This window comes from Eriocheir sinensis, chromosome 60, assembly GCF_024679095.1.
Source record: "Eriocheir sinensis breed Jianghai 21 chromosome 60, ASM2467909v1, whole genome shotgun sequence".
Lineage (NCBI taxonomy): Eukaryota > Metazoa > Arthropoda > Malacostraca > Decapoda > Varunidae > Eriocheir > Eriocheir sinensis.
This window is the reverse complement of record NC_066568.1, coordinates 622,622-640,980: the sequence shown is the minus strand read 5'-3', so window position 1 is coordinate 640,980 and position 18,359 is coordinate 622,622. Positions and strand designations below refer to the sequence as shown.

The 18,359-nt window shown below is 42.4% G+C and overlaps 1 long non-coding RNA gene across 1 annotated transcript; it reads left to right on the top strand.

The window, feature by feature from the left end:
* The first annotated feature begins 2,174 nt into the window (after nt 1-2,174).
* LOC126985639 (uncharacterized) lies at nt 2,175-9,774 on the top strand. Its single transcript, XR_007738829.1, has 3 exons — nt 2,175-2,376; nt 4,913-5,179; nt 9,653-9,774. It is a non-coding gene; the product is annotated as an uncharacterized LOC126985639 (long non-coding RNA).
* The last annotated feature ends 8,585 nt before the right edge of the window (nt 9,775-18,359 follow it).

Sequence of the window (18,359 nt, the reverse complement as noted above, 5' to 3'; positions counted from 1 at the left end):
AAACTTCTTTTATCAATAGAAAATGTCAACATCTTGCTTCTTCTAATTCTTCCCGTGACTTCTGGCATCTGGCCAAAAATATCTCCTCCAATTTCACTTCTTCCTCTTTCCCTCCTCTCATTAACCCTGATGGCAGCACTGCCGTCTCATCTGTATCTAAGGCTGAACTCTTCGCTCAAACTTTCTGTAAGAACTCCACCCTGGACGATTCTGGGCATATTCCTCCTACTCATCCCCCCTCTGACTCCTTTATGCCTGTTATTAAAATTCTTCTAAATGATGTTTTCTATGCCCTCTCTGGCCTCAACTCTCAGAACCTGATGGTGTGCCTCCTATTGTCCTTAAAAACTGTGCTTCCGGGCTGACACCCTGCCTGGTCAAATTCTTTCGTCTCTGCCTATCAACATCTATCTTTCCTTCCTGCTGGAAGTATGCCTTTGTACAGCCTGTGCCTAAGAAGGGTGACCATTCCAATCCCTCAAACTACCTCCCTATAGCTTTACTTTCCTGTCTATCTAAAGCTTTTGAATCAATCCTCAACCGGAAGATTCAAAAGCACCTCTCCACTTCTGACCTTCTATCTGATCGCCAGTATGGGTTCTGCACGGGGCGTTCTACTAGTGATCTCCTTGCCTTCCTAACTGACTCTTGGTCATCCTCTCTTAGCCGTTTCGGTGAAACCTTTGCTATTGCGCTGGACATATCAAAAGCTTTTGATAGGGTCTGGCACAAATCTTTGCTTTCCAAACTACCCTCCTACGGTTTCTATCCTTCTCTCTGTACCTTTATCTCCAGTTTCCTTTCTGACTTCTATTTCTGCTGTGGTGGACGGTCACTGTTCTTCCCCTAAACCTATTAACAGTGGTGTCCCACAGGGTTCTGTCCTATCTCCCACTCTCTTTCTGTTTTTCATTGATGATCTTCTTTCCAAAACGAACTGTCCTATCCATTCTTACGCCGATGACTCCACTCTGCATTACTCAACTTCTTTTAATAGAAGACCCACTTCACAGGAACTTAAAGATTCAAGTCTGGAGGCAACAGAACGCTTAACCTCAGACCTTACTATTATTTCCGATTGGGGCAAGAGGAACCTGGTGTCCTTCAACGCCTCAAAAACACAGTTTCTCCACCTATCCACTTTACACAATCTTCCAAACAACTATCCCCTATTCTTCGACAACACTCAACTATCACCTTCTTCAACACTAAACACTCTCGGTCTATCCTTAACTCAAAATCTCAACTGGAAACTTCATATCTCATCTCTTACTAAATCATCTTCCTCTAGGCTGGGCGTTCTGTACCGTCTCCGCCAGTTCTTCTCCCCTGCACGGTTGCTATCCATTTACAGGAGCCTTGTCCGCCCTCGTATGGAGTATGCATCTCATGTGTGGGGGGGGTCCACTCACATAGCTCTCCTTGACAGAGTGAAGTCAAAGGCTCTTCGTCTCATCAACTCTCCTCCTCATACTGATAGTCTTCTACCTCTCAAATTCCGCCGCCATGTTGCCTCTCTTTCTATCTTCTATCGATATTTTCAAGCTGACTGCTCTTCTGAACTTGCTAACTGCATGCCTCCCCCCCCTCCCGCGGCCCCACTGCACACGTCTTTCTACTCATGCTCATCCCTATACTGTCCAAACCCCTTATGCAAGAGTCAACCAGCATCTTCACTCTTTCATCCCTCACGCTGGTAAACTCTGGAACAATCTTCCTTCATCTGTATTTCCTCCTGCCTACGACTTGAACTCTTTCAAGAGGAGCGTATCAGGACACTTCTCCTCCCGAAATTGATCTCTCTTTTTGGACACTTCTTTGATATCTATTCAGGAGCAGTGAGTAGCGGGATTTTTTTTTATATTTTTCTTTACGCCCTTGAACTGTCTCCTTAGCTGTAAAAAAATAAAAATAAAAATAAATTAAAAATATCTATGTTGATTATTATGTAAAGGATGTACTAATGTAATGTGAGGTCTTCCATCAATAGACTTTTACTCTAAACAGGAATAGGAGTGCCAGGGTGGGGTGGAGTGTTGCTATACCCTGCACCTTGTGTTTCAATGGGAAGAGGGACAGGAGTGCCAGGGTAGGGTGGAGTGTTGCTATACCCAGCACCTTGTGTTTCAATGGGAAGAGGGACAGGAGTGCCAGGGTGGGGTGGAGTGTTGCTATACCCAGCACCTTGTGTTTCAATGGGAAGAGGGACAGGAGTGCCAGGGTAGGGTGGAGTGTTGCTATACCCAGCACCTTGTGTTTCCGCAGGAGCAGCACAGTGCCACCAGACACCAGTGCCGCATTTGTGGAGCCTCCTTCAAGCGCCGCATCTACCTGGAGAATGTACACATGCGCACACACCACCCACAGGCACAGCAGGTGAGGCGCACACACCCACACCCACACCCACCCACCCACACACACACACACACCTAAATTATTTTATAGACATGTGAACGGCAAATCAAAGAATAGAGAAACAATCGATAAACTGAAAATGGATGGAGCTACATATGAAGACCCAGCAGAGATGGCAGAAGTGATGAACAATAGCTTTCATAGAGTTTTCACAAAGGAAGACGAATTCGTACAACCACCGGGCCAGGAGAGAGGAAGGGTTATGCAGGAGATACAGTTAACGGTGCAGGAGGTCAAAGAAAGCTTGAACAAGCTGGATGTAAGGAAGGCGACAGGGCCGGATGAAGTATCAGGGTGGATCCTGAAAGAATGTAGTGAGTAACTTGCAGAGAAACTGCACTCCATAATGAGCGCCTGAAGGAAGGGTACCACAAGATTGGAAGAGAGCAAACATAGTACCAATTTATAAAGGATGAAAGAGAGAGGACCCATTAAATTACAGACCGGTATCACTCACTAGTGTGGTTGTGAAGATATGTGAGAGGCTAGTTAAAAACAGGTGGTCGGATTTTTTAGAAAGGGAGAGAATTATCTCGGATTACCAGTTTGGATTCAGGAGAGGGAGATCTTGTGTCACCAACTTGTTATGTTATTACTCAAGGGTGACAAATTCAATACAGGAGAGAGAAGGCTGGGGGGATGGAGTGTACCTGGATTTGAAAAAGGCATTCGACAAAGTACCGCACAGAAGACTAATTTGGAAAATTAAAAATAAGGGTGGAGTGGGTGATGGACTTATTAAGTGGCTGGAGGACTTCCTAACCAACAGGGAAATGAGGACAATAATCAGGGACAGGGTTTCCAACTGGTGCCCAGTGAGGAGTGGGGTCCCGCAAGGTTCGGTGCTGGCGCCAATAATGTTTGCTGTTTATATAAATGATATGGTGGACGGAGTGACCAGCTATGTGAGTTTGTTTGCAGATGATGCAAAGCTATTGAGACGAGTCAATGATGTGAAAGACTGTGAGGCATTGCAGAGGGACCTGGACAAAATATGTGAGTGGAGTGGTACATGGCAGATGGAATTCAACCTTGGGAAATGTAAAAAAATAGAGTTTGGTAGGAGTGGAAGAAGATGTGAATATGATTATAAGATGGGAAGTGAGATAATATGCAGATGAATGGAAGAAAAAGATTTGGGAGTGACTATCTCAGAGAACATGTCACCGGACAAACAGATCAACAGGATAACGGGACAAACTATGAATTTGCTGAGGAACATAAGGACGGCATTCGTGTATTTGGATGAGGAGATGATGAAGAAAATAATAGTTACAATGATAAGGCCAAGGTTGGAATATGCAGCAGTGGTCTGGTCTCCTCACGAAAAGAAGAATATTAGAAAGCTGGAAAGAGTGCAGAGAGTGGCAACTAAGATGGTACCGGAACTTAGGAATCGGACTTACGAGGAGAGACTCAATAGCATGGGGCTCACAACCCTGGAGAGAAGAAGAGAAAGAGGAGACCTGATAGCGGTGTACAGGGTGGTGAGCGGGGTGGAGAATCTGGACAGAGAGGACCTGTGTGTGTGGAGCGAGAGGGAAACAAGAGGACATGGAAAGAAGTTGAGGGCGACCACGTGTAGGCGAGATGTGAAAATGTTTAGCTTCCCAAACAGAAGTATTGAGCTGTGGAATGGACTGGAGGAGGAGGTGGTTTGTGCACGAAACATTCATGATTTTAAGGAAAAGTTGGATAAGAGAGGATATGGAGACGGGACAGCGCGAGCGTAGCTCTTTTCCCGTATGTCACAACTAGGTAAACACAACTAGGTAAATACACACACACACACACACACACACACACACACACTTCAACTGGTAGGGCTATAGTGGGATTTTTTTCCTTTTATGCCCCGAGCTGAAGTGATGGGCAGCTGTGAGAATGGTGGAGACAAGATGGGCGTGGTACTGTGCCCCTGTTTTTGCTGATAGTTCAATACCCATTAAAGATAGAGACAAAAAGATAGTACGGTTGGACAGAAAAAGTATCTGACTATTATTGTTGTTCCTATGAAATATTCTCTGCTATGATTAACAAACGAATAAAATGCAAAAATACGTATACAAAAACGATACCCAACTATTTTGATTGGGTAATTGATGGAGTAACTGGATTTAGTTAACATGAGAGAAGGGTATCAAGACACCTCTCCACCTTGAACTGACCTCTCTTCTGGGCTCTCATTCCATTTTCTGTTGTCGTAGCAACGTATAGCAGACTTTATTTTGTTTTTGTTTTTTCCCTCGAGCTGCTGCCTCCTTCGCTGTAGAAAGAACAAAAATAGACCCAAGTGAAAGAATCAGCAGCCCCAAAGTAGCTTGGTAGCCTAACTTAGATTAATAGTAGCAGTAGATTTAGTAGATTTAGATTTAGTAACAAAAGTAGCCCAATTTACTACTTGTAGCCGAATTAAGTAGGAGTAGTAGACTAAGTAGATTTATATTTAACAAGATAAGTAGCCCAATTTTCTATTGGTAGCCCAATTGCCTTCCAGAGCACCATTTAGGAAGGGAAACAGAAGGAAGGGGAGGAGCAGCAGCAGCAGTCACAGCCACGGGCACCGGCGCGGGCACAGTCCCAGGGTGTTCCGGGCAGCCCCAGGGCCAAGGAGGGCGAGGGCGGCCATATCTGTCGCATCTGTGGCCGCACCTCTGCCCGCGCCCGCTACCTCACCTCACACCTGCACACACACTCCCGCCGCGCCTCATACGTGTGCTGCCCAAGGTGTCCACGCATGTTTGTGTCACAGCAAACCCTCAAGGTGGGTGCAACAAACCTCTGCTTTCTCAACATCCCTTCCATAACTTTGCTCCCCCTCTCTGCACTCTTATCTTTAACCTCCTTGCTGTGAGTGTCAGGCATTTTGCCTTCACTGGTAGCCTGGTAACATATAGTCCCAGGTCTTTCACTGCCTCTGTGGTGGATGGTGGAGTGTTTCCCATGTGGTATTGATGTGCTGGATATCCTCTCTCAAAGGTGCAGGACTTTACATTTTTCTTCATTGAATTGTAGCAGCCACTTTTTAATTCCTGTAGCTTGGTGAATTTTTTTGCTAGGAAATCCACAGTCAAGGGATTAACCTCCTCGCTGGCCATTCTGTTTCTGCTGCGATGGCCAGTCATTGCTGTACTCCTGAACCCACAGTGATAAACCCTCAAGGTGGATGGAACAAATCTTGGCTTTCTAAACTGACCTACAACTTTGCTCTGTCTCTCTGCACTCTCATCATCTTTAACCTCCTCACCGGCCAGTCTGTTTCCGCTGTGATGGCCAGTCATTGTTGTACTTCCAAACCCACATTTATAAAGAAAGGCTCCTACTATTATATCTTCAGTCTTGCATTGTGGCTGCTTGAGGCATTGTGTTTGTTGTACATATTTTACTAATCATTCAGTAGACAGTGCATGCATCAAGGTAAGCAAGCACTGGGCCAAGGATGCTGTGAGTCCCCCTGCTTTTACATGTGAAGGAAAGTTAATGAACCGCCACAACAGCCTAAGAGTTTGCACTGTGTGATGGGGTGAAGAAACAGCCACCATGAGCCTTTGAAGGGGAGGATCTGGACACCTTTCCTTCCTTAACCTCTTGACCATGGATTTCCTACCAGAAGACCTCACCAAGCTACAGGAGTGGAACAAAAAGTGGCTGCTACAATTCAATGAAGAAAAATGTAAAGTCCTGCACCTTGGGAGGGGATAGGAGGGGATAGTACAGCACACCAATACCACATGGGAAACACTTCACTATCCACCACAGAGGCAGAGAAAGACCAGGGACTATATGTTACCAGGCTGCCACTGAAGGTCAGATCCCTGACAATCGCAGTGGACGGGTTAATTAACCTCTTCTCCAGCCACTCCTTCTGTTTGCAATTGTTGAGCAGTGGTCAGGAGGCTTTTTTGTTCCTCTTTTGTTTCTGCCCCTTGAGCTGTTTACCGTGAAAAAAAATGTAGTTTAGTCCTATTGGTGTAAATGGTGTTATGCCCATACCATAAACTGGGGTAACTTCGGACAGTTTTCAAGATTTTTTGCTTCTGAATTTTTTGTTTTTAGGGCTAGGATCTATGCTGAGTGTGCATTAACTCTGTATTGTTAAGGGCTATCATTACATGGTGCAACATTTTCACGAAACAGTGGCTATATTTCATTGGGTTTACGTATCTGAGCCTGTTCGCACATTCCGGGGGTTACTTCGGACACTGTTGAACCGGGAAAAGAATTGGCAATAATCTTGGGAAAGAAGTTCCCACATTTCAGGTCAGTAGTAGCAGGGAAGTAAAAAATGGTCAATAATTTTGAAAAAAATGTTATTACAAAAAAAACTATAAGATGTAGAGCACAGTTTTAGTTTTTTTGGAAGCTTAATGATTACATGATCACCACAAGAAATTTTCATAATGGTAGGGCAATATTCAAGTGTGTTAGGGCTCTTTGAAGTGCACACTATTTTACATCTCATTTATCAGATTTGATCATGATGCATTTCACTGGAAATTTATTCTTGTATATGTTATTTTGTAGCAAAGTACAGTACCCTCTCGAGTTTCGCGCTATCCGAGTTTCGCGATCCTCGAGTTTAGCGCTTAGTCCTAAATTCTTACCATCACGACTTTCGCGCATTGCCCCACGAGTTTCGCGTTGCTTTGACATGTATGGATCGCGTCTACCTACCGTCGGCGTCATGCGTGCTGCCTTAAAAGGCGGTGTCCAACCATTGGGGCTACTGGCAACCGCGGTTGCCCGTATGCCTAACCGGGAGTGAGTTGTTGGTTGTCTGTATTAATGGAAAACGGTTGTGAGTACGAGCGTGGGTACGTGGGTACCTCGCGGCTGCATGTAAACAACCAGACGACGGCAGTGGCTGAGGAGTGAGGAGCGGTGGAAGATGGCTCATCAAGAGACTCGTAAAATGGATTGGAAGAGCTGCTTAGCTTACTACTTGATTAACAAGATAAGAGAACACCCCGTGCTGTGGAACCAGTCCAAAAAACTTTTTTTCTCGAGTCTATGAATATTGTAGATCTCCCGGTGTTGTTTTCTTCTTCTTCATCTTTTGACCTGTAATGCATGGCAGCGACGGTGAAAAGTAACTGTGGAAAATAGCAGAAGGGCATAGAAAAGCAAAATCAGGGAAAGAAAAGAACAGAAAAACACCTAAGTTTAGGGTGAAGTGTATAAGTGCGGACTGTTAACTAAGGGCCGCTTTCACAGTCACTTTGTTTGTTTTGATCGTTACCAATGGCGGCGATCGACGCTATAGTTTTCCACGTGAAATTGGCCTATGGGGTAGTGGTGGCTGCAGAGAAAGCGACAGGTGTTGAGAGTGTGTGGTAAGGTGCGGGGCTAGGCTAGCCCCGCAGCCGCCACGAGGTTCCGTTGTAAAGGCAAAACCTCCGACACCATCACATCACATCACTACCCATCGGCCAGTTTCACGTGGAAATACTAGAGCGGCGATCCCCGCGACTGATAACGATCAAAACAAACAAAATGACTGTGAAAGCGGCCCTAAGTGCATGTTGTGGAGTATAAAAGTGTGGAGAAGGAGGACCTAAGAAGCGTTACAAAGCATTACAGGTCAAAAGAAGAAGGTCCAATACACTGGCCGGTGTTGCGAGAAATATCTCCCCGCTGAAATTAGTCATTCTGTCCATCACGCATGCGCGCTGTGGGAATACACAGCATTAAAAGTGTTAATTTGCCTGGATTTGTTCTAGTTTGTCCGCTTGTGGTCTTTGTGAGCGGTGAGGGAAATATGGAAGCAGTAAGCAAGTTGAACCTCTCTGCGAGCTATTTTGCGGCTGCGGCGGTGGTTTACGTTCAATAGGCATTGACAAGTCAATCATGATGTTAGTGATTTAATGATTTATAACAGAAAGAGTTAGCATATTATATCATAACACAGAAAACGACCAGAAAATATTGGTTTGTCCAACTGTCCCACGGTGACCGCGAGCGACCGCCCTTCCTTTAGCAGACGACACCACGTGGATCACAAGCGTGTATTCAGAACTGCCAGCCAGTTGTAAGGCAGCCGGCTTCAACTGCGGCTTCAAAACGACCTGCTGTTCTCACTTCCCATTTGCTGTCTATTACCAAGGTAAGTATTTGGAGATAACAAGGGAGTAAAGTCGAAAAAAATTGTGAAAACAAGGGAGTCAAGTCGAAAAAAAACTTTTTTTTTCCACGGGTCGGAACCAATAAGCGCTTTTTCATGTATTTCAATACCTCGAGTTTCACGATCCTCGAGTTTAGTGCTATACCTTCGGAATGAAGCAAGCGCGAAACTCGAGAGGGTACTGTACTTCTATTTCATATTTTCATGATATGTAGAATATTCAACATCACTGGACTGGCACCACCACCGCCATTACGGACCCAAAAGTTAACTTGAGTTCATCTGTGGACGGGCTCCGCGCGGGGCCTGGGCTCTGTTGATGGCGTCACTGATGGAATAGGGGGAACCCCGCCTTAGTCACCCCACAATATGTAGTTATATTTAGGTGTCCGAAGTCACCCCATTTTGAGCCATTTTTTGACATGCCTCCATTTAAGTAACATTTACAGGTGTGTAGGATATGTTAAGCACCCCTGAATCATTCTAACTGTTCTAGTTAAGCATGTTTCTTTGACGTTGTGTGTAATACAGATCGTTCCTGCCAGAAGAAGTTTTCCAAAGGGGTAAATTTTACGAAATTTCAAAAACACATATTGTGCTTGTTTTCAAAACAGAAACGTGTCTCAAGAAAACAACATTTTTATTTGAAAACTATAAGGCAAAAGACAAATTTTGACACTAAAATCATCTAGTTTGTTGCAAGTGGCTACGAGTTATCAACTTGTCAACTTTTTATCCACTTTTTGTCCAAAGTCACCCCGTGTCTGAAGTCACCCCGGTTTACGGTACTTAGTTTTAGATGACACCTGCGTCGGTATTCTCAGATGCTTCCGCTTCTCACATTAACTATTTCCAAAGTCCGGAAAGGAGAGCAGCTGGGTTTTCATGAGTATTTTTCATGTTCATGGTAGAGATGAAGGGGTAAACTACCACCAGGGTTATTAAGCTACCCATGGAAATGCCCCAAATGCCTATGAAAACCTTGTTAAATATATGTGCTTGGGCTCTGAATTAAGAATACAGCCCCTGGTATTTTGAGTGTGTTGAGCATGTCTTTAGCGTACACTGCCTCTGCTGCTGATGATTAAGGTGGCACTGTTTGTATTCTGATTCCAGGTGCACCAGGACACCTTCCACAGGCAGGATGGAGAGCAGCAGCATCAGTAGCCATCATCCTGAGGGCTGTGTGGCGTCCATCCTCCCTTGTATTCAGGACAAATACACTTACCACAACACAATGACTTTTTAGAATTAGTTTTCACATTTTCTGGTGTGTGGTAAGCAGTTTTCACATTTTCTGGTATGTGTGGTAAACAGTTTTCACATTTTCTGGTGTGTGATAAACAGTTTTCACATTTTCTGGTGTGTGGTAAACAGTTTTCACATTTTCTGGTATGTGTGGTAAACAGTTTTCACATTTTCTGGTGTGTGGTAAACAGTTTTCACATTTTCTGGTGTGTGGTAAGCAGTTTTCACATTTTCTGGTATGTGTGGTAAACAGTTTTCACATTTTCTGGTGTGTGATAAACAGTTTTCACATTTTCTGGTGTGTGGTAAACAGTTTTCACATTTTCTGGTGTGTGGTAAACAGTTTTCACATTTTCTGGTGTGTGGTAAGCAGTTTTCACATTTTCTGGTGTGTGGTAAACAGTTTTCACATTTTCTGGTGTGTGGTAAACAGTTTTCACATTTTCTGGTGTGTGGTAAACAGTTTTCACATTTTCTGGTGTGTGGTAAACAGTTTTCACATTTTCTGGTGTGTGGTAAACAGTTTTCACATTTTCTGGTGTGTGGTAAACAGTTTTCCCATTTTCTGGTGTGGTAAACAGTTTTCACATTTTCTGGTGTGTGGTAAACAGTTTTCACATTTTCTGGTGTGTGGTAAACAGTTTTCACGTTTTCTGGTGTGTGGTAAACAGTTTTCACATTTTCTGGTATGTGTGGTAAACAGTTTTCACATTTTCTGGTGTGTGGTAAACAGTTTTCACATTTTCTGGTGTGTGGTAAGCAGTTTTCACATTTTCTGGTATGTGTGGTAAACAGTTTTCACATTTTCTGGTGTGTGGTAAACAGTTTTCACATTTTCTGGTGTGTGGTAAACAGTTTTCATATTTTCTGGTGTGTGGTAAGCAGTTTTCACGTTTTCTGGTGCGTGGTAAACAGTTTTCACATTTTCTGGTGTGTGGTAAACAGTTTTCACATTTTCTGGTGTGTGGTAAGCAGTTTTCACGTTTTCTGGTGTGTGGTAAGCAGTTTTCACGTTTTCTGGTGTGTGGTAAACAGTTTTCACGTTTTCTGGTGTGTGGTAAACAGTTTTCACGTTTTCTGGTGCGTGGTAAACAGTTTTCACGTTTTCTGGTGTGTGGTAAACAGTTTTCACATTTTCTGGTGTGTGGTAAACAGTTTTCACGTTTTCTGGTGTGTGGTAAGCAGTTTTCACATTTTCTGGTGTGTGGTAAGCAGTTTTCACATTTTCTGGTGTGTGGTAAGCAGTTTTCACATTTTCTGGTGTGTGGTAGGCAGTTTTCATGTTTTCTGGTGTGTGGTAAACAGTTTTCACATTTTCTGGTGTGTGGTAAGCAGTTTTCACATTTTCTGGTGTGTGGTAAGCAGTTTTCACATTTTCTGGTGTGTGGTAAGCAGTTTTCATGTTTTCTGGTGTGTGGTAAACAGTTTTCACGTTTTCTGGTGTGTGTGTTAAGCATTTTTCACATTTTCTGGTGTGTGGTAAACAGTTTTCACGTTTTCTGGTGTGTGTGTTAAGCATTTTTCACATTTTCTGGTGTGTGGTAAGCATTTTTCACATTTTCTGGTGTGTGTGTTAAGCATTTTTCACATTTTCTGGTGTGTGTGGTAAGCATTTTTCACATTTTCTGGTGTGTGTGTTAAGCATTTTTCACATTTTCTGGTGTGTGTGTTGAGCATTTTTCACATTTTCTGGTGTGTGTGGTAAGCAGTTTTCACATTTTCTGGTGTGGTAAGCAATTTTCACATTTTCTGGTGTGTGGTAAGCAATTTTCACATTTTCTGGTGTGTGGTAAACAGTTTTCACATTTTCTGGTGTGTGGTAAACAGTTTTCACATTTTCTGGTGTGTGGTAAACAGTTTTCACGTTTTCTGGTGTGTGGTAAGCAGTTTTCACGTTTTCTGGTGTGTGGTAAACAGTTTTCACGTTTTCTGGTGTGTGGTAAGCAGTTTTCACGTTTTCTGGTGTGTGGTAACCAGTTTTCACGTTTTCTGGTGTGTGGTACACAGTTTTCACGTTTTCTGGTGTGTGGTAAACAGTTTTCACGTTTTCTGGTGTGTGGTAAGCAGTTTTCACATTTTCTGGTGTGTGGTAAGCAGTTTTCACGTTTTCTGGTGTGTGGTAAACAGTTTTCACGTTTTCTGGTGTGTGGTAAACAGTTTTCCCATTTTCTGGTGTGTGGTAAGCATTTTTCACATTTTCTGGTGTGTGTGTTAATCAGTTTTCACGTTTTCTGGTGTGTGGGAAGCAGTTTTCACGTTTTCTGGTGTGTGGTAAACAGTTTTCACGTGTTTTGGTGTGTGCGGTAAGCAGTTTTCACGTTTTCTGGTATGTGTGGTAAACAGTTTTCACGTTTTTTGGTGTATGTGGTAAACAGTTTTCACGTTTTCTGGTATGTGTGGTAAACAGTTTTCACGTTTTTTGGTGTGTGTGGTAAGCAGTTTTCACATTTTCTGGTGTGTGTGGTAAGCAGTTTTCACGTTTTCTGGTGTGTGTGGTAAGCAGTTTTCACGTTTTCTGGTGTGTGGTAAACAGTTTTCACGTTTTCTGGTGTGTGGTAAACAGTTTTCACGTTTTCTGGTGTGTGGTAAACAGTTTTCACGTTTTCTGGTGTGTGTGGTAAGCAGTTAACTTTTTCTGGTGTGTGTGGTAAGCAGTTCACTTTTTCTGGTTCATGCTGGTAAGATGAATGGCGAATGAAGTGACCCTGAAAGTTTCTATTCAAAATGCTCCTAGGTCTGTGGGTCAGGTTGATGGGGCTGAGGAGAGGAATTATGCCAGTCACTGTGGAGACATCCTCATTGGTGCATCTCAGGCTCACAACTGGTGGCCATTACTAAAGTCTGCTCTGTTTGGTCCTGATTCAGTAACTCACCCGTCAGTAAGCCAGGGGGGACTTTGCCTCATGCAGCAGAGAAAACTGACCTTGTCCAACTTTTTTTTCAAGCCAACAGGGTAATGAGGATGTTGTTCTGCTTAATACTTGTTGTCTCACAGCCAAGGAAGCTGCTCAGGAACTAAAACAAAACAAAAAGCCTGCCAGGTGCTGTCTCCTCTACAATAAACAGAATGAGTGTCCAGAAGAGATGATGTCAATTTCAGAAGTTGTTTTGTTGTTGTTGCCTTTATCTGTGTGTTCATCCTCGGCCTGGCCGTGGGGGTAAATATTACAGTTCTGTGTGCCAACACCCATGTGTTAAAGAGGGTTCTGAGGGAGCCATCTGTTGAGGCCTTTACCGTGACGTTCTGTTGCTGGGAAACACTTGTCTCTGGTGTCAGCCATTCCTCAGAGCTGTCCCACACACAGCCTGGCCTGATGAACCCTTCCTGGCAAGAAGGAGCAGTATTCCCAGGCCAGGGCCAGGCAGGCACTCCACTCGGGCCCTGCTGCTGGTGCCTCAAGGCTGCTGCAGCAGGTGCCTTCAAACCATGACAAAATGTTCAGTAATCTTTACATTTTCTCTATTCATGGAAGCCCTGATTTGGAGGATTCTTTGTCTATTGTCTATTAGAGAGAGAGAGAGAGAGAAGTAAGAAAACAGAGAGAGAGAGAGAGAGAGAGAGAGAGAGAGAGAGAAGGAAGTTATATATATATATATATATATATATATATATATATATATATATATATATATATATATATATATATATATATATATATATATATATATATCAATTCAGGATATATTTTTTCTCCTTTAACACACTCTGGTAAGCTTTCAGTACACTGAGCGCAAGGGGGCTCTCGTGGTCCCGTGGTAGAGTCTGCGCCTTGCGCTCTGGCGGGGTGCTGAAGCGTATGGGTTCGAGACCTGTCCGGTGCCATGGGAGTGGAAAGGTGGGCTCTTTCCGACACCCTCAGCCCCGTTGTTGGGTCTCCTCCTCAAAAGAATTGGGCATCTCTCTACCAGCCGTCTGGGTGGTTGCGCGGCATGCACCGCCTTCCTCCCTTGGGGTATATCCCCAACGAAATACCAAAAAACAAACAAATAAAAAAACACTGAGCACACTTTTTGATGGCCTCTAGATGCATTCAAGGCCTATGCCTGGGCACCGTAGGCGAGGATATAAAGAAATAATAAACAGGAAATTGAGAAGACAAGGAGAAATAGAGAATAACAGAAGAAAGGAAGATAAAGAAAATAGAGGAAAGTGAGAAAAAGGAAAAATGAAGAAGGAAAGAAAAAATAAAAAGGAATATAAGAATTGAGTGAGAAACGAAGAAGGAAAAATAACAGGAAAGTGAGAAATAAAGAATGAAGAAGGAAATAGATAAAGGAAATAAACATGGAAGTAAGAAACAGATCGAAGGAAAGCAGGAAGGAATAAACAGGAAAGTGAGAAATAAAGGAGAATAAGGAATAAACGGAAAAGCGAGAAATAAAAGAGAAACAAAGAAGGAAGAAGGAGAGAAAGAAAGAATAAAAAGAAAAATGAGATGAAGTAACAAAGAAAAAAGTAAAAAGGAAAATGCGAAATAAAAAACGAAGAAGAAGGAAAGAAAAAGATAAAAAATGACAGTGAGAAATAAATACTAAAAGAAGGAAGAGGAAAATAAAATAACAAAAAAAGAGAAATAAAGAAGGAATAAAATAAAATAAGAGGAAAATGAGAAACAAAGAAGAAAATAAGAAGGAAAGGATAATCAGGAAAATGAGGAATAAAGGAAAGGAAGAAAGGAAATAAAATAAATAGAAAAATGAGAAAAAGAAAATAGGAAAATAAGAAAAAAAGAAGGAGAGGGAAGGAAAGAAAAGAAGGAATAAGCAGGGAAGTTAAAAATAAAGGAGAAAGTAAGAAGGAAGGAGAAGGAAAGAAAGAAAAAAAAAGGAAGAGAAAAAATAAAGAAGGAGGAAAAAGAAAATAGAAAAGGAAATGAGAAATAATTTAAGGAGAAACAAGGAAGGAAGGAGAAGGAAAGAAAGGAAACAAAAAGGAAGATGAAAAATAGAAAAGGAAGGGGAGATGAAAAATAAAAGAGGAAAAGAGAAATAAAGAAGGAAGAAGGAAAGAAAGATAACAAGTAATTAATAAGAATAATATAAATAAAGAAATAAGAAAAAAAGTATCAGAAGGGAAAGATGCTCACGGCCTCAGAAAATAAACTACTATTATTGTTATTGACTATTAAAGCAGAAAAAAACTATTCATAACTATTCTCCCAAAACTAGTAGGCTATTGACTGAGAACACTTTATTTAGGCCTATATGTACGGGGTGGCTGAAGACTTCCTGAATTTAACCTGAAGAACTAGAGGCAATAAATATCATACGCCTACAAACTGTGCTGATAGGAATAGTCTCAATAGTATACAGGGTTGCTAGAGTAGTAGTAATAGTAGTAGTAGTAATAGTAGTAGTAATAGTAGTAGTAGTAGTATTAGCGATATGGTTGGATGCCACAGTCATTAGCGAACAGAGTTGAGGCTAATGACCTCCAAACTATGGAGCCCTCCATGATTATGTGTCGGGAAAATAAACATGGGTGGAGGTATCATTTATGTAGAAAAAAAAAAGTAGCAGTAGTGGTAGTAGTAGTAATGAATAGTAGTAGCTATAGTTATACTTTATTGCCTCTCATAATTCCATTTTTGTCACATTATGTTCCAACTAATCTTTTTCACTAAGTTTTGTTAGCGCAGAAATTTTAACCGGTAGCGTTTTTCTTTTTTTTCTGTGTTGCCTATAGCGTCCTGAGGGGCCTCTTAGTGGCGCAGACGATTTTTATTTATAGTGGCTGCCGTGATGTATAGATCAAAATGAGGACAACATTAGAAATTATTGTTTACAAAACTTTTATTCATATAAAGATATCACGAGAGGCCGTGCTGTACCATATCATGTGATTGACAACTGCATAGTGTATATGTACAAAAACAACAACAAAAAAATGCAAAAAAGCCTGCGAGAACACATGGAGACCGTTGTGGTTTGGGGCAGAACAAGCTGAACCAGATCGTCTATAAATAATGTCCTTCAGCTGCATAACAAGTTGCCGTTGTGTTTTTGCCGCGTATATAATTCCTCATCCTTGACGATTTTCGTTGGTTCATCCAAATTTCACCCGTAATTATAGTTTTACATGCCTTTTACAATCACTGCTTCATTAAGTTATGTAAAAACACCTTTCTATTGACAAGCAAGAATCAATCATAGAAAAGCCTCCCCTTTTACGTGATATTTTGTGGTGTGTTTTACTAGTGGCCGCGTGGAGGCGTTGTGGCGGCGGGCGGGCCAGTGTTCAGTCAAGGCTGTTGGTTCAGCACGTGTTGGTGGTGGCATGGCGAGCCGGGGGCGTGAACTCAGTGGAGTGACGATGGTGTGGCAGGCTTAGAGACACAGTGGACGTGTCGATATAATGTATAACATTTGATGAAGCCTTGAGATAAAATGCCCGTGGACAACGAGCGTGTGGGACATGAGAGTGAGGAAGGCGAGGGAGAGCTGTGTGTGTGTGTGTGTATGTGTGTTTATACTTTGTAGAGGAAGGTATACAAGATCAGAGAGAGAGAGAGAGAGAGAGAGAGAGAGGTAATAGGTAGGAAGGCGAAAAACACTTTGACGTTGTTTGAAAGAAAACGGGAGTTGGAAGCAATTCGTGTTTCATGGTGTTTCGGGGTGCTCGACTCGGTGGCGGGAACGACCGAACACTGTGATGCGTGAAGAGTGTTAGTTGTCGGAGAGGAAAGTGATAACGAGGAATACTAGCAAGAGTAACTGTGTAATAGTGATGCGTAGGAACAACTGGAGGCCGAGAACAAGGAATCCGCCGATGATGATAACTATTGTAGGAACAGAACGAGGACTAGGATGAAAGGACGAGGACGAGGCAGACGAAAACAAGGACGAAGAGACACGAGGGTGAGTACTTAAGACGCTAAGATGCGAGGAGTAGTAGTAGTAGTAGTATAGATAAGATTCGTGGCCTTCACTTCTTGTACTTCGTGACCTGCTGGAGTTGAGATCGTGTATAGCAGAGAGAGAGAGAGAGAGAGAGAGAGAGAGAGAGAGAGAGAGAGAGAGAGAGAGAGAGAGAATTACATAGAATTACATAGATAAGCAGACCACACAGGCCCTAAGGCCCAAACTAGGTGGTCTGTCCTAAACCTAAGTGACATTTGTTTTGCGGCCACCATGGCGTTGAAACTGACCTAGTGAACATTTAGAAGGAGATGGCGGTCAAGATTATTCTTAAACGATGTAATCGAGTTACACTGCACCACTGATGGTGGTAATCTGTTCCAATCTCGAACGACAGCATTAGTGAAAAAGAATTTTGTGCAATCTGAATGAACTTGTCTACATTTGAGTTTAACGCCATTATTTCTCGTTCGCGTCGAATTATCCATCACAAAGAGCTTGGTCGGATCCACGTTGGTAAAACCGTTAGGTATTTTAAAGCACTCGATCATTTTTCCTCTTGAGGCGGCGTTTTTCAAGAGAAAACAGGTTTAGATGTGACAGCCTTTCCTCGTAGGGTTTGTTTCGTAATGAAGGAATCATCTTGGTTGCTCTACGGCGTAGAGCAACCAAGATTAGGTGTTCAGCGTAGAGTCTACGCTGAACACCTAATTTAGCAATGTCTTTCGCATGGTGGGGAGACCAAAACTGCACGGCATACTCCAAATGAAGTCCGAAGAAACTATTATACAAAGGTAGTATAACATCTTTATTCACTTAATCAAACCGATCATCCTGTTTGCTTGTTTAACGGACTCGTTGCGCTGCTGGGAAAACATGAGGTTAGACGCGACTTTGACCGAGTGAACGCCTTTAACATTAACGCCGCACATTTCATAGTCCTTCTTTATACATACAGATCGAACCTGCAGAATCTGACACCAGTTTATATTAAAAGGCATTTCCCATTTTACTGACCAATCTGATATCTTACGCAAATCTTCTTGTAGGTTCCGCCTGTCACATTCCGCAAGTACCGCATTGTTGATTTTCGTGTTGTCCGCAAATTTACTATAATAATGAAATTATTGAGACCAAGGTCAATGTCGTTGATGTAAATGACGAAGAGAACGGGTCCCAAGACAGAGCCTTGGGGGACAACACTCAGAGGTCACTCCATTTATTACAACTCTTTGCTTTCTCTTGCTTAGCCAATGCTTGATCCATTCGTGAAACCTACCCCCGATACCTATTTCCTTGATTTTATGAATCAACTTTTAGTGTGGGACTTTATCAAACGCCTTCTGGAAGTCCAAATAAATAATATCAAGTGATTTAGAAACATCATAGACTGCAAACAGCTCGTTATAGAACGTTAATAGATTCGACAAACAAGATCTGTTGTTACGGAAACCATGTTGCAAGTTCAGGATTAGCGAATTAGACTCTCGATAGGTAACTACTTTATCTCGAATAAGTGTCTCAAATAATTTACCAATAATTGAAGTTAAGCTGATTGACCTGTAATTATCCGGTAATTTTCGGTCGCTCAAGAGAGAGAGAGAGAGAGAGAGAGAGAGAGAGAGAGAGAGAGAGAGAGAGAGAGAATGAAAATTTAGAGAGTAGCCTATTTAAGTGCAGTTTTGTGTGAGTTGATGTGGTTCTTTCTTTGTTAGTG